Source organism: Aedes albopictus, chromosome 2, assembly GCF_035046485.1.
Source record: "Aedes albopictus strain Foshan chromosome 2, AalbF5, whole genome shotgun sequence".
Lineage (NCBI taxonomy): Eukaryota > Metazoa > Arthropoda > Insecta > Diptera > Culicidae > Aedes > Aedes albopictus.
The window spans coordinates 472,429,518-472,442,079 of NC_085137.1; the positions used below are offsets into that span (position 1 = coordinate 472,429,518).

General features: G+C 39.5%; 1 protein-coding gene across 26 annotated transcripts in view; it reads left to right on the forward strand.

Moving 5' to 3' along the window:
- LOC109414826 (supervillin) overlaps window positions 1-12,562 on the forward strand; it is a 1,049,091-nt gene that overhangs the window by 737,251 nt on the left and 299,278 nt on the right. Inside the window, exon 1 of one of the 26 annotated variants that reach the window (XM_029870812.2) lies at window positions 5,834-7,316. The exons of 24 other annotated variants lie outside the window; for them this stretch is intronic. The gene's annotated coding sequence lies outside the window, so the exon portion shown is untranslated. Of the gene's footprint in view, window positions 1-5,833; window positions 7,317-12,562 lie in introns of those variants that run through there. One more of the 26 variants, XM_029870813.2, reaches the window with a different exon arrangement.

The window sequence follows — 12,562 nt, forward strand, 5'->3', positions numbered from 1 at the left end:
TGGTACGTTCCCAGGAAACCATTCTGGAAATCATCCAAAAATTTCTCAAGATTTTTCTTTTTTTGTTGGCAGGTATCTTTTTGGTAGTTGTACAGCAGGAGTTCTTGCTGGAACTTCAATGTTGAACACTTCCAAGAGATTCTACTGGATTCTTCCTTTATTCGTATTTGGAATTTCACCAGGATTTCTTACTGCGTTTGCTCTAAAAGTTTTTTCCGTGAATCTTCCAGGTGTTGTACTGGGAATTCTCCAGGAATTCCATCACCAAATAATTAGGCAGTTTCTTCTAAAAAGATTCAGAAGTTCCTTCTGGGTGCCCTTCTGGTGTTCTTTATAGAAATCTTTTAGGAGATATTTCTTGGAATCTTTCAGAAGTTCCAGAAGTTCATGCTGAAAATTCTCTATCTGGAATGCCAAGATCTCAGCATGTTATCATACTTTCGCCGAGATCCGCTCAGCCGAGTGCTCGGCAAACAACAACAATACCGAGATCTCAGCAACGCCCTTATATAATCTTCTTCAGGGAATCGAACAAACTGTTATTTGTTCTTCGAATAATTGTTTTGAAACATTTAACTGTCATTTCTTGTTTTAGAAATTTGGCCTTTCTTTTGTTTGGAACTAACCTTCACATTTCATGAAACACTACGCATTGCGGTCCGGGTTCCGACTACCAAATTTGTTTTCTGAAATTTGAAGGTTATCCGGTTCAACAAATGAGACACACTTCTAAAAAAAGAATGACAGTTGAATGTTTCAAAAATAACAACTACTAGATGAGAAAATAACAATTTATTCGATTCCCTGAAGAAGATCCAATACGAAACAAAATACATATAGTTGTTTTTCGTCCCCGAAAAGACTGAAATGCCACTAAGGTCTATCACGCACCAAAAAGTCTACCAAACATTCGTCATAGCTGTGGAGTTGTGGGTGTGGTTTGTGGGAAATCTTCAGGATTGAAAAGATTCCTCTAGGATTTTTTTTTTCTAGGAATGCTTCGTAAGTTCATGGAGAAATCTCTAGATCGAATTCTTGAATACCTTACTAACTTGATGTACTCTAAAAGAACTAACTACTAACACCCATAATTCTTGCTATTTCCGAAAGAAATTTCCGAAGAAATTCTTTAAGAAATCTCAGAAGAAATCAATTAAGGAATCTAGACGAATCCACAGAAGCCATTAAAAAATAGAATCCCTGCAGTGGCCTCTGAAGAAAGATGGCCTTTTTTGAGATATCATAGGAAGGAAATCCCGGATAAAAATTCTGTAAGATACTCCAGAAGAAAATTCCTGGAGGAATCACTAGAAGTAAATTCTCGAAAAATCCCCACATGGAATCTCGGAAGGAATACCCTGAAGTAATAACAATGAAAGTATCCCAACACAATGAACCACTTTGGTCAATCCCTCTTGAAGGGAGGTAGAAAGTTTTTTTTTTTTTATTTACCAAGACACAAGTTAGGTGTCTTAACAGGAGTTGTAAACAATTCGGGATGAACGGCAGAAAATCTCTGGATGAAGAAAAAAATGTTGTAGAATATGTTTTCCAGAATAGCTTAGTCGAAGACACCAATTTTGTAATTCCGTAACATTAGAATATATGTATGTTATTATTACGTTTTTTTTCTCAATAACCTTTTCAGTTTTGATTCTACATTTTTTAATATTTTCTACAAATTTATTAATAATGGTAAGACACACACTTGCATTCCGGTAAATTTAAAAATAAAATTGTCGCAACAGATTCCATACTTTTTGGCTATATTTTCAGCATCAAGTTACACAATGTACAGAATGCAATGTAATCCCAGACAACCAGTAATCGTATAAGATGTTTCATAAGAAGATAAAGTGGAGGTCATATGCATGCATGCCTCAATTTAGGCACATGTAAAATGTACGCATATCGCCTTCTCTGTAACATCTTATCCATCATCTTATACGACCACTGGTTAACTGGGATTGTACTCCATACGCAAGCGAAAGTACAAGTTATTGTCTGTTTTGGTAAGCATAAATAATTAAACTCCTAGAGACTGTAATACCAAATGGGTTGTCTCACTTTTAGCTGAAACCAGTGAAACAAAATTGAACCATCGCGCAACAATAATGACAATGTCGCAACCTGTATTTGTTGCGACAATCCAACCAATGTGACATAAGTTTGTCCCAACTTGAAAATAATAGAATAAAAATCGTACACCACGAGTTTAGAGACTTTTAAGCCTTGCATTGCGATTTTCGAACGGTAACTTCGAGTCGGTAAACACTGTAACTCTGCTGAAGATCTATCATCAAACAGTTTCGACTTTGGTTTAGTAATAATTGATTATTCACGAGTTGAAAAGTACGCAACAAATTCAGCTTCCGTTTTGTCTGCAACAAAAATTTTCGAGATCATGGCATTATCTGTTACCAGTAGCGATAAAGAGTAATCGTCGCGCCTTCTTTGTTGCTTGTTTTGTGCCGCTTTTGTCTGACAATTCTTTTCACTGGCTGAAACAGTAAGAAAACAAAAGATTTTTCGATTTCTTTGTTAGACCAACCTCGAGACCAACTCAGCCGCTGAGTAGAAATTTTTCTCGGTGTAGGTAATAAAATTGCGACGTATTTTCAAAAGTAACGGAGTTACGAACGGGGCATCTTTGGCCAAAGTTATTCAACCAACATTTTCTACAACATCACATCAACATCTTGTGAGACATCAATCTAGTGTAAATTTGGGAAGATTGATCATTTTTAACAATAGTTCAAAAGAAGAACGTAACCGTATTGAAAAACTTCTTGAAGACGCCATGACGTTAAGGGTTTGTCCACAAACTACAGTAGACGTTCGATAACTGCAACATGTTTACGTTTCACGTATCGAATGAAATTTGATAATTGATAATTTGATAATTGCAACAACTAACAGATTTCAAAGAACTTTCAGTTGCTGCAGAATGCAGCCAATGTACATTCTGAAAATATCGCACTGCCTCAAAACTGCATGCGAAAAACATCGCATCGATTTTGACATTCCATTTTGACGAATAGCGATGCGATAACTGAACGACTGTTGCAGTTAGCCCACGTATGTTAAAAAAGCATTGCAGTTAATGCACAGACAAACAGACATACTAATTAGAAAAACATTGCTTCAAAAACATCGTTTGGCATCTCACTAGCACCCTCTATAATGCTCAACTCGAAGCATTCATTTGCAGGTGTTGTCTGCCTCGGCTCGATGCAACTATTTTGCAGGTGACGACTCCCCCGTGGCGTCATCCATTCATAAAACATGAATGAAGGTTCATGATAGAGGCTTGCAGCAAAAACCTAACCTCATCGAATTCTCATACGATTTGTAAACATTGCCCTCAAATTTTTTTTGAGGGCAAGGACGGCTTTATGGACCGACGCCGAAGGAACGAAAGAGAAGGAGACAATGATGACGTCAGCGTGCAAGCTCCCATTGAGTAATTTTATGTAAACATTGATCGGCGTCGCGTTCATTTCTCTCTGAAATTGAGAGGTGATGCAGGCACAGCAGCGCCACCATGACACATGCGAGCACATTCCGAACCACACTATATTTTCAAAATGACCGTTAAATCGTGCGATGATTGTGATTTGAGTAGTATGTCTGTTTGTCTGTGGTTAAAGCGTTTGCACTGAACGAACGTTCTACGGTCCATACAAAAATATACACAACTAGCTGTCCCGGCAAACTTTGTCTCGCTAAGGTGGTTTGACAATTGTTAAGCTCATTGCAGCACGGCACTCTAGATTGGTTTCATTTCGATATTGTTGATTCTACCCAGGTCATGAAAAATCAGTACCTTATCAATTTTATTACTTTTCTAGTTGATTTTCGTAACTTTTTGTACATATAAACACAGCCACCACGAATATGAACCGAACCGTGTAAGAGTCATGCTGATCGGTTCAGCCGTTCTTGAGTTTTGTTGCCTCAAAGGAACTTCAAACTCATTTTTTTATATATAGATAAAAACTGTCAAAACATAACTTATAAAAAACATAGCTTAGTAAAAGAACCGTTTTTCGAGAATGGCTCAAGGGATTCTCGTGTTTTTTTATGGTAGTTGCACAACCCTAATGCTCCGTGGTACTTCTTTCCTTTTTTGTTGACATCATGCATTTAGAAATGGCGATCAAAAAACGTCGAATTTTTTGCACTGAGAAACAGTTGTCACACTCTACTCGCACTCCATCGATCCTCTTTTTATTGCCCGTTGTGAAGATTTATCGATTCCGAGGCAAATAAATTATTAGGCTCATTTTCAGCGTAGGTACGTTATAAATGTTTGTTTACAATGCAAAACTATCACCAAATGTGTACCTAACAACACAGCGTAAAATATTCACCAGGACACGGTCTGGTTTCATATCTGTGGGCCCACGCAAGAAAAATCCACGCAACTAAATTTCGCGCAGGAGTCTAAACAGGTGGAATCTCCGCAATAATGATGGATTCAAATATTTGGTAATTGTTCGATTGACCACTCGTAGCGCTCACATCGTTTTTGCTTTTGTTTGAAATTTGCTAACTTCCGCCATCTATTAGGCCTTTTAAGTTGACAGGTCCGTGTATGCCACTGTTTACAACTGCCGAAAAAAGGCGCAAAACGCTGAAATGTCATTTTCATAGAAGAATTGTCAAAGGTTTGAGGGCTGTTGAGAAATTCGAAAGGCCACCGTTTTGTAAGTTGTCCGTACGACAGCTTACAAAACGGTGGCCTTTTGAATTTCTCAACAAACTACAAAGATTTTCAGTGACTTTCGAATACAACAATTATTAGGTTATGTTTTCCGCGATCACTCAGTGACGAAATCTCGCAAAGAAAACATCAAGAATCAAAATAAATCAGGGTTTTTAACTATAAACTATGCCTTAAACTACTTTTTGTCCATAGAAATCTCTTTTTCCTGGTTACTGTTGCTTGTTTTGTTCTTTCTTCCTTTTCTCCAATCCGTGTTCGAGGGATTTGACAGCAGTGTCACTCTTGTGCCCAGCGAGTTCGGCAACAGAGGGCCTTCAGCTGATTTTAAACGTCTTCTGATTAGGGAAGGTTCATTTATTACGTCTATCGTTTTTCGGGAATTATAGACCCCCCTCCCCCTCTGTCACGCTATTTCCCTATACCTTATACACGTACTGTTACACTTTCCTAGAAACACCCCTTCCCTCCCCCAAATGTATGACGTAAATTTTGAACGTTCCTTAGGCCGATGGTTGCTTGGCCAAGCACAGCATGATTAGAATTGAGCGTTTACTTTTGCGTGACGATGTTCTAACTGAAATTTTTTCCACGAGTAACGTCTAATTCTCTGTGTTTTCAGATTTTCATAACTTTCAAACCAAAGTCCTTCCCCTCTACAACGGGGTGGATCAACACTTCAGATTTATAAGTTTATACAATCGGGAGCAATCAGAAGAGATCAACTTTAGAGCTGAGAAAAAAATTGTTGGACCGTGTAACTGATCCGCAGTGAGGTTGTCGGGAAACACTGCGTCGCTTCTGAGTGAACTCTGCTCTATGTGGGAGTGTTTTGCATTTTCTCTGTATTAGTAGACTGGTTCACCGAACGGACGCTTGTTGCGCGTTGTTTGCGCATAGTCTGCTTGTCTGTGACCCCATCATCACGTCTTGGTAGTCGCCATCGTTCTGGGCTTGTGCTGCTGGCGTGGTGGTTGTGAATGGGTGGTTTTGCGTGTTCATCCACGGACGACCGCCGACGCCACCGCCGCCGGCATCGTGTTGTTTGTATATTCAATCGAGCGCGAGCCCATCGCACCGTTTTGCATCGCATCGCCGCAACGCTAGCCAACGTCGCCGTCGTCGTCGCATTCTCATTCACTCATGTTCCGTCTGTTGTCGATGGTGGACGTAGATTTCGCGTGACTGCGACCCCTTATCTCTCTGCGGTGTACCCTTGTGTGTTGAAAAGGTTTGAATCCGTTCGTTCTCGTGTGCATCTCGTTTGTCGCGATAAAAAAAAACTGGGAAGTGTTTGAAGTGGCTGTGTGTGCAACCAACAGTGCACTACGAGACCGTTTTGAAACATTCTCGCGCCAGTGTGCTGCAGCGTAGATCGGGCGCACGATCTATTCTGTAGAAGATTGCGACGACCCACTTTTCACGATCATCGTCGTTGATCACTTTTGGAGTGTCTATTTCATTGTCGTTCAACTCACGCGCGCGCCCGCCTTCGCGAGGGGGGTAGGAAAAGGAAAGTGATTATTATTGTCGAAGCTGGATGATTGAAAGGTGCATGGTGTGCTGTGCAAATTACCGGTTTCCTCCTAGCTGGGCCCATAACCTATGAGTGCAGACTTGGGTCGCCGAAAAAGTGAATGGTTTTCGGAATATAGGTGGCCAAGGCATTCGAGCGCGGTCACCCGTCTTTGGTGCCTTCAAAAGAAAAAGGGGGAAGATCGTCTCGAGTGGCATTGAAGAATTTGGTCGTCGCGCGACTCGCGACTACCTACTAGAAGAGTGAATCGAATAATTTGGCACAACCGGTTGTTCTGACGAATTACAAAGTGTTGTGGTGGAAGACCTTCTCCGATTCGAACAGAGAAGTGCTTGGTGAAGTGCGCGTGGAACGACGTCCAGTTTGCAAACATTCGAGCGTAGGAAGTTGTTGCCGTTCTACAACAGTCAGTGTCTCTGTTGGTACACCACGCTCTGTAGTTAGTGTCGTTCTTCTGGCTGGAGATTGAAATCTACCTGTTCTCTGTAAACGAACCAACCGAACAAGTGAATTGTGTTGTGGGGCGTGGAAAAACGTGATTCGAAAGAATTGTTTGTTTGTTTTAACGTGGTGCTAAGCTAGTGTCGTCGTTTGGAGGGTATTCGTACGCGCAAACATCGCGCTCAGAGCTGCTGCTGCTGCATCCAGCAACGAAGAAGCGGCCTGCAACAGAAAGGCAGAAAATATTGCCTAAAAGTAACTGGAACGCAGTCTAGCGAGAAGCGCAAACATCTGCAGCGGAGCCAGTCACAACATAGCACAACTCTATAAGGTACGGTTCCCTGCTGGTTGGTTGCTTGGTTGCCTTTCCATACGCTCTAGGGTTTTTGGATTGTCGTCGTCGTCATCGTGTTGTTATTAGTGTGTGCTTCTTGCGTTGCGAGCGTAGTATTTACCTTGAGCGGTCGGTGTGGTTTGTACAAGAAGGCAAGAACAAGAAGATCGAGTCTTCAAGGAGCGACGTCTGGCTGATCATTGACGAACTGTGCCTGTTGCGGAAAAAGGTGTTTGGGATCAATTTACGGCTGCTCCTCGCCGAACAGGAAAGAAGAGGTAGGTAGCTGGAGCTGTACGGTGCGTGTGTGGTGAACGGTGCTTTTAGATGGTGGGATTTCCCTTTCACATGCATACATTTAAGTGTTGTACAATGTTGTATCATTCGGTTCTATAACATTTCGGCGCTGAGTTCCGGTTTCACCTGTACTTTTTTCTTAGTGTATTAAAGGCAAATGAACTGTATGTTCAGTTAGAGCAATAGAAGTAGATTATGCGCTAACAACAAATTGTTGTTATACCTAAATGTTGAATTGCTAAATTGAGTAGAATGCAGATGCGGAGTCCGTTGAGCCCAGTTTAGGTACCAGGACATCCTCCACCGTGTTATATTATCCTAACCGGAAAAATCTTGCAGTTACTCTTTTTTGTGTTTTTGAGATAATCATTTAGCTCATTTATTAAGTTCAAAATTTGACATAGACTGAGTCTACAATACGACACCACACATTTCGGTTCGCTGCTGCTTCTCTTCAACCTCGTGGACACTCGTGGATGCTAGTCAAATCATTGTCGATCTGGTCAGACCACCTTTTCCGCTGTGCCCCACGTCGTCTTGTAAATGCCAACCGAATTTCTTGCGAACTCAATGTTTGCAGGTTGCTATCCGTTATTCTTGCAACATGTTCTCTGCCTATGATCGCATATCAGTTACATATTTGCTGAGTTTCCTATTCATTTGAAACAATTCTGTAATCATAGGCAGTTCTGCCCACTGTATTCTTCCAGCTGTGGCCCATTCTTCGCCACCTCCTTGAGCGTGGCCCATGTCTAGTGTCCGTAGAGGACCACATATGTGCATCCTGTACCGCAGTTTCTGCTAGAGTTCATTTTAGGCTCGACTTTCACTTATGTTTCGCAACCTGCTGCCAAGGCTTGTTCTGTTTCCTCCAGTTCCACCTGTATGTAGGGATTGGGACCATTTGGGCAAGAGGACCTATTTTTGGTACTTGCTGCTATAACTCAGTCAATTTTGAACCAATTTACTTAATTTTTGGGGCACGATCAGATACACACTAAGATTCAGATGTTCCAGCTCAGTAATTTTTTCACTGAGTTCAGTATTTTTTCCATCTTTTTACTGAGTTTTCAACAGCAGATTTATCTCGGTTCACTCGGTTATCGTATTTACCGTTCACCAGTAACGATATTTACCGTGTATCAGTAACTTTTGACAGTTTATTATCTGAGCTCGGTAACTCATTTACAGAATATCCGCAAAAGAAACAACTGAGCGTACCGAGTTAAATCTGCTGTTCAGAACTCAGTAAAAAGATGGGAAAAATAACGAGCTGATCTTAGTGTATACGTACAGTATCTATCGATGTTCAAGAATTCAAGTCAATTGATTCGAAATTGACTGAGTCATAGCAGCAAGTGCCCAAAATAGGTCCTCCTGCTCAAATGATCCCAGACCCAACTTCGTTTTTGATGCAAGAGCCTGTGCACCGTGTTGTGCTATCTTCCTCACTCCTTTGGAAAATTTTGAAACGTTTACACAGAAAACGTCAAATTTACGACCCTAAAGAAATTACTTCAAAACTGAAGAGTAGAATTTCCTTGATTTCTTCAGAAAGATTATTTTATTGCCGGAATGCTTTTTGAAATTTTTGTTATAGGGAATCGCGCCACTTGGGCGGTGGCTTCTATTTTCGTCTGTTTTCCGCTATAACTCAGTCAAATTTGAACCAATTGTCACAATTTATGGAATGCAGTGAGATAGGTATAGTATCTACCCGTGTTCAATATTTTAAGTCAATTGGTTCAAAATTAAATGAGTTATAGTGGAAAACAGACGAATATAGAAACCACCGCCCAAGTGGTGCGACACCCTAGTTCCTCGAGAGATTCCTTAATTATTTTCTCTATTGATATCCTTAGGGTTCTTTTCGGGAATTTCTCCAGGGATTTTCTCAGGCGTTTCTTCAGGATTTCTTCCAGATAATTCTCAAGAGATTCTTCTGAGGCTTCCTAGAAGATCCTCAGCTACGTCTGAAATTCTTCAGAAAATTTTCCCGTGACCCTTTAGGACTTCCTTCACGCTTCAAAGATTCTTTCGTGAGATCCTTTTGAAATCACTTAAGGATTTATTTCTTGAAATTTCTTTCCTCTAGGATATTTTTCAGGGAATTTTACATACGTATGCCTTTTAGACATTTTTCAAGAAATTCATCCAGAAGTATCCCCAGGAATTTATCCAGGGTTTGTTCCAAATCATCCTCCAGCAATCCTCTCAGAAACTTATTCAAGAATTCCTCCAGTACGTTTGTCTGCATTTTCTGAACATATTCCCGAAGAATATTTTTTCTACAATTCATCAAGAAACTTCTTTCTTAACTCCTCAAGGATGTCCTCAAGAAATCCTTTAATGGATTTTCTCAGAAACTGCTCCATGATTTTTTCCTTAATTTTCCAATAAAATATTCATAATTTTTTTTCTAGAAATTTCTCCAAAGCCGTATCAGAAGTTTCTCCAGGTATTCCTCCAGGTTCCAGATAACCCTTGAAGATTTACTTCAATATTTTTTATGTAAATCAATAAAATACTTCTGTAAATATCTGCGGAAGAAAATCTCGAAAAATTACTGGAGGAATTTGTCAAGGAATCCCAGAAGATATTTCTGAAAGAACCGCAGCAGGAATTCCAAAAAGAAACCTTCTAGACATAACTTCAGTAACCCCTGACGAAATTGTCCAAGGGATTCCTGGAAATCCCTCGTCAGAATTTCCGAAGAAATCGCTGAAAATTCTCTAAAATTCTGAAAATAAAAAACACCGTCAATTTTTGTCAATTGTTGTCAATTTTTGAAAAATCCGTAAAAAAACTACTGAAGGAGTTTTTAGTGATATTTCTGAAGGAATTCCTGAGTAAATTTTAGATGGAATCCATGGAGGAATTTTTATGTTCAAACACCATTCTCCTAAAACGAAACGGCTGGTACGATTGTCCCCGTTTCTTCCTTTATTCAATTCAAAAAGGTTTGTCAATCATGTTATTCATAAGTGGATGACCTGATTGCCTTATTTTTTGAATTTTCTCCCAACCCATTAGTCTGCACAGTGAGCCTGGCCATATTATTATTTGTGTCACGTCTCTGACATGCTGCAAATATCAATGCTGACAAGAAAATATCAAAAGAAATTTTGATATTTCCAGGATGCTTTTCAATACTGGCTGTGCAAGCACTAGAATAGAATAGAATCCTTGAAAAATTTTTTGAATAAATTGTCTATCTATTGTGATTTCTTAATGGTATCCCTGGAGGATTATGTGAAAGAATTCTAAGAAATTTTCTGAAGGAAATCTAGAAAGAGTTACTAAATAACTGGAAACTCTTCGATAGGAACCCTTTATGGAATGCCTATAAGGATTTATTAATAAAGATTTAGAGAAATTCCTAGAGAAATGATCTCTTACCAAAACTCATGGAGAATTTTCTGGAAGAATTCTCGGAGGAATTCATGAACATATTTCTATAGAAATCCCTGAAAGAATGTCTGGAGAAATACTTAAACTTCTGTAAAGGTTGTAAAGGTTCCTAGAAAAAGCTCAGGAGAAGCTTCCAAAGGAATTAACGTAAAGCTTTCTAGAAATTGTTTCTTAAGAAATTTCTGCATTTCCCAAGGGATGGGAGTAAAAACTCCTAAAGTTATCCTTTAGAGCAATCCTGGAGGAGTTTCTGGTGAAATACATTGAGGAATACCCGGGAGGAACTCATGAAAAAATTTCTACACAAATTTCTGCAGAAATCATTGAGAGAGTACCTACTGGAACCACTTAACTAAATCATATAAGAACTTCAGGAGAATTTCCTCCATGAAGACATTATTAGAAGAAACGCTGAAAGAATTGTCGAAGCAATCGATGGAGAAATTACTGAAACAACCCTGGGATTACTTTGTGAAAAGAATTCCTGAAGTTATTTATGAAGTTAATTATGCCCCGCTTTGAGAAAGGAAAAGGATGGGTTCTGAGAAGTGCGATAACTCAAACTCAAATTTCAGAGGATGTCTCATACAAAACGTGTACCATAGGGGGAGGGAGGTTGAAAATGTGCATTTTTTACGAGACCTAAGTTTTAAATCTTCAAAGAAATCAATGGTGCCATTTCAGGAGGTTCTATATAGAATTTGGAAAATTTATGGAGGAACTTATGGCATCCTCAAAAAATATTTCAAAACAAACATTTGGATTTTTGTGTGTGAAATCTTTGGAGAAATTTCTGAAACAATTCTGGACTCTTCATTCCAAACACAAAACGCAGATATTCTGGAATTCGTGGATGATTTTCTGAAAGAATCCCCGTAAAAATTTCTGAAATAATCCATGGTATTATTATTTATTGATTTTGAACTAATAATTTGGAAGAGGGACAAGAGGTGGATATGGACGGATGTTCGTTGGAATTGGAAGGACATTGGTAATGACAGCCGAATTTAAGAAAGCGACGAAGCGATTGTAGCAGCAGATAGTGAAGTTGGACTACGAAGACGATTTGCTAAAAACTGCAGACAGCAAATGACATAGGCTTATCGTATTTCGATGGAGATGGCGATGAGGACGAAGCAGCATTCCAAGAACATAACCAAAATTTAATCACAACTACCTACCACAAAAAAAAACAACACGATCGAACGAAAATAGGAAAGAGCAACCCAGCAAAACCAGTATGTATGTTCAAAACGCTTACCCCAAACAAGCGACCCAAAGGTAAATTACGTTGACCATTTAACTAACAACACATTCCCTTACAGCTCAATACACCACATCGATTTCCCACCTTTCCCAATCCTTAAGGCCACGCAAAACTTAAAAGCCGCAGAGCTAAAGAGGTTGCTATGCCTACTCCCAAATTCAAAGGTGTATTATGGACAATGCAAGTTCTCGGACTTGCATTGGAGACTTGGCCCTATGACCCCCTTGTGCATCAATAAAATAAAATAAAATAAAATAAAAATAATTTGGAAGAGGGAAATGCCCTTTTGAGTGATTTCTCAGGAGAAACTTCATAAGCATGGAAGGTTTTCTAGAAGACTTTTTGGTGAAATTTCTGGAGGGTTCTCTATAGGATTTTCTGAAAAAGATTTCATGGAATATATTAATGTCTTCAAGAATGCCATTCGTAAATTGATACGAAAGCCAATTTATGAATAAGTCATTGAAATCAAACTGGCCATGAGGCATTGGGCGAGGTGCAAGAATAAACTCGAACATTATTGGTCGGTGCTTAGTATGACGGGAATTA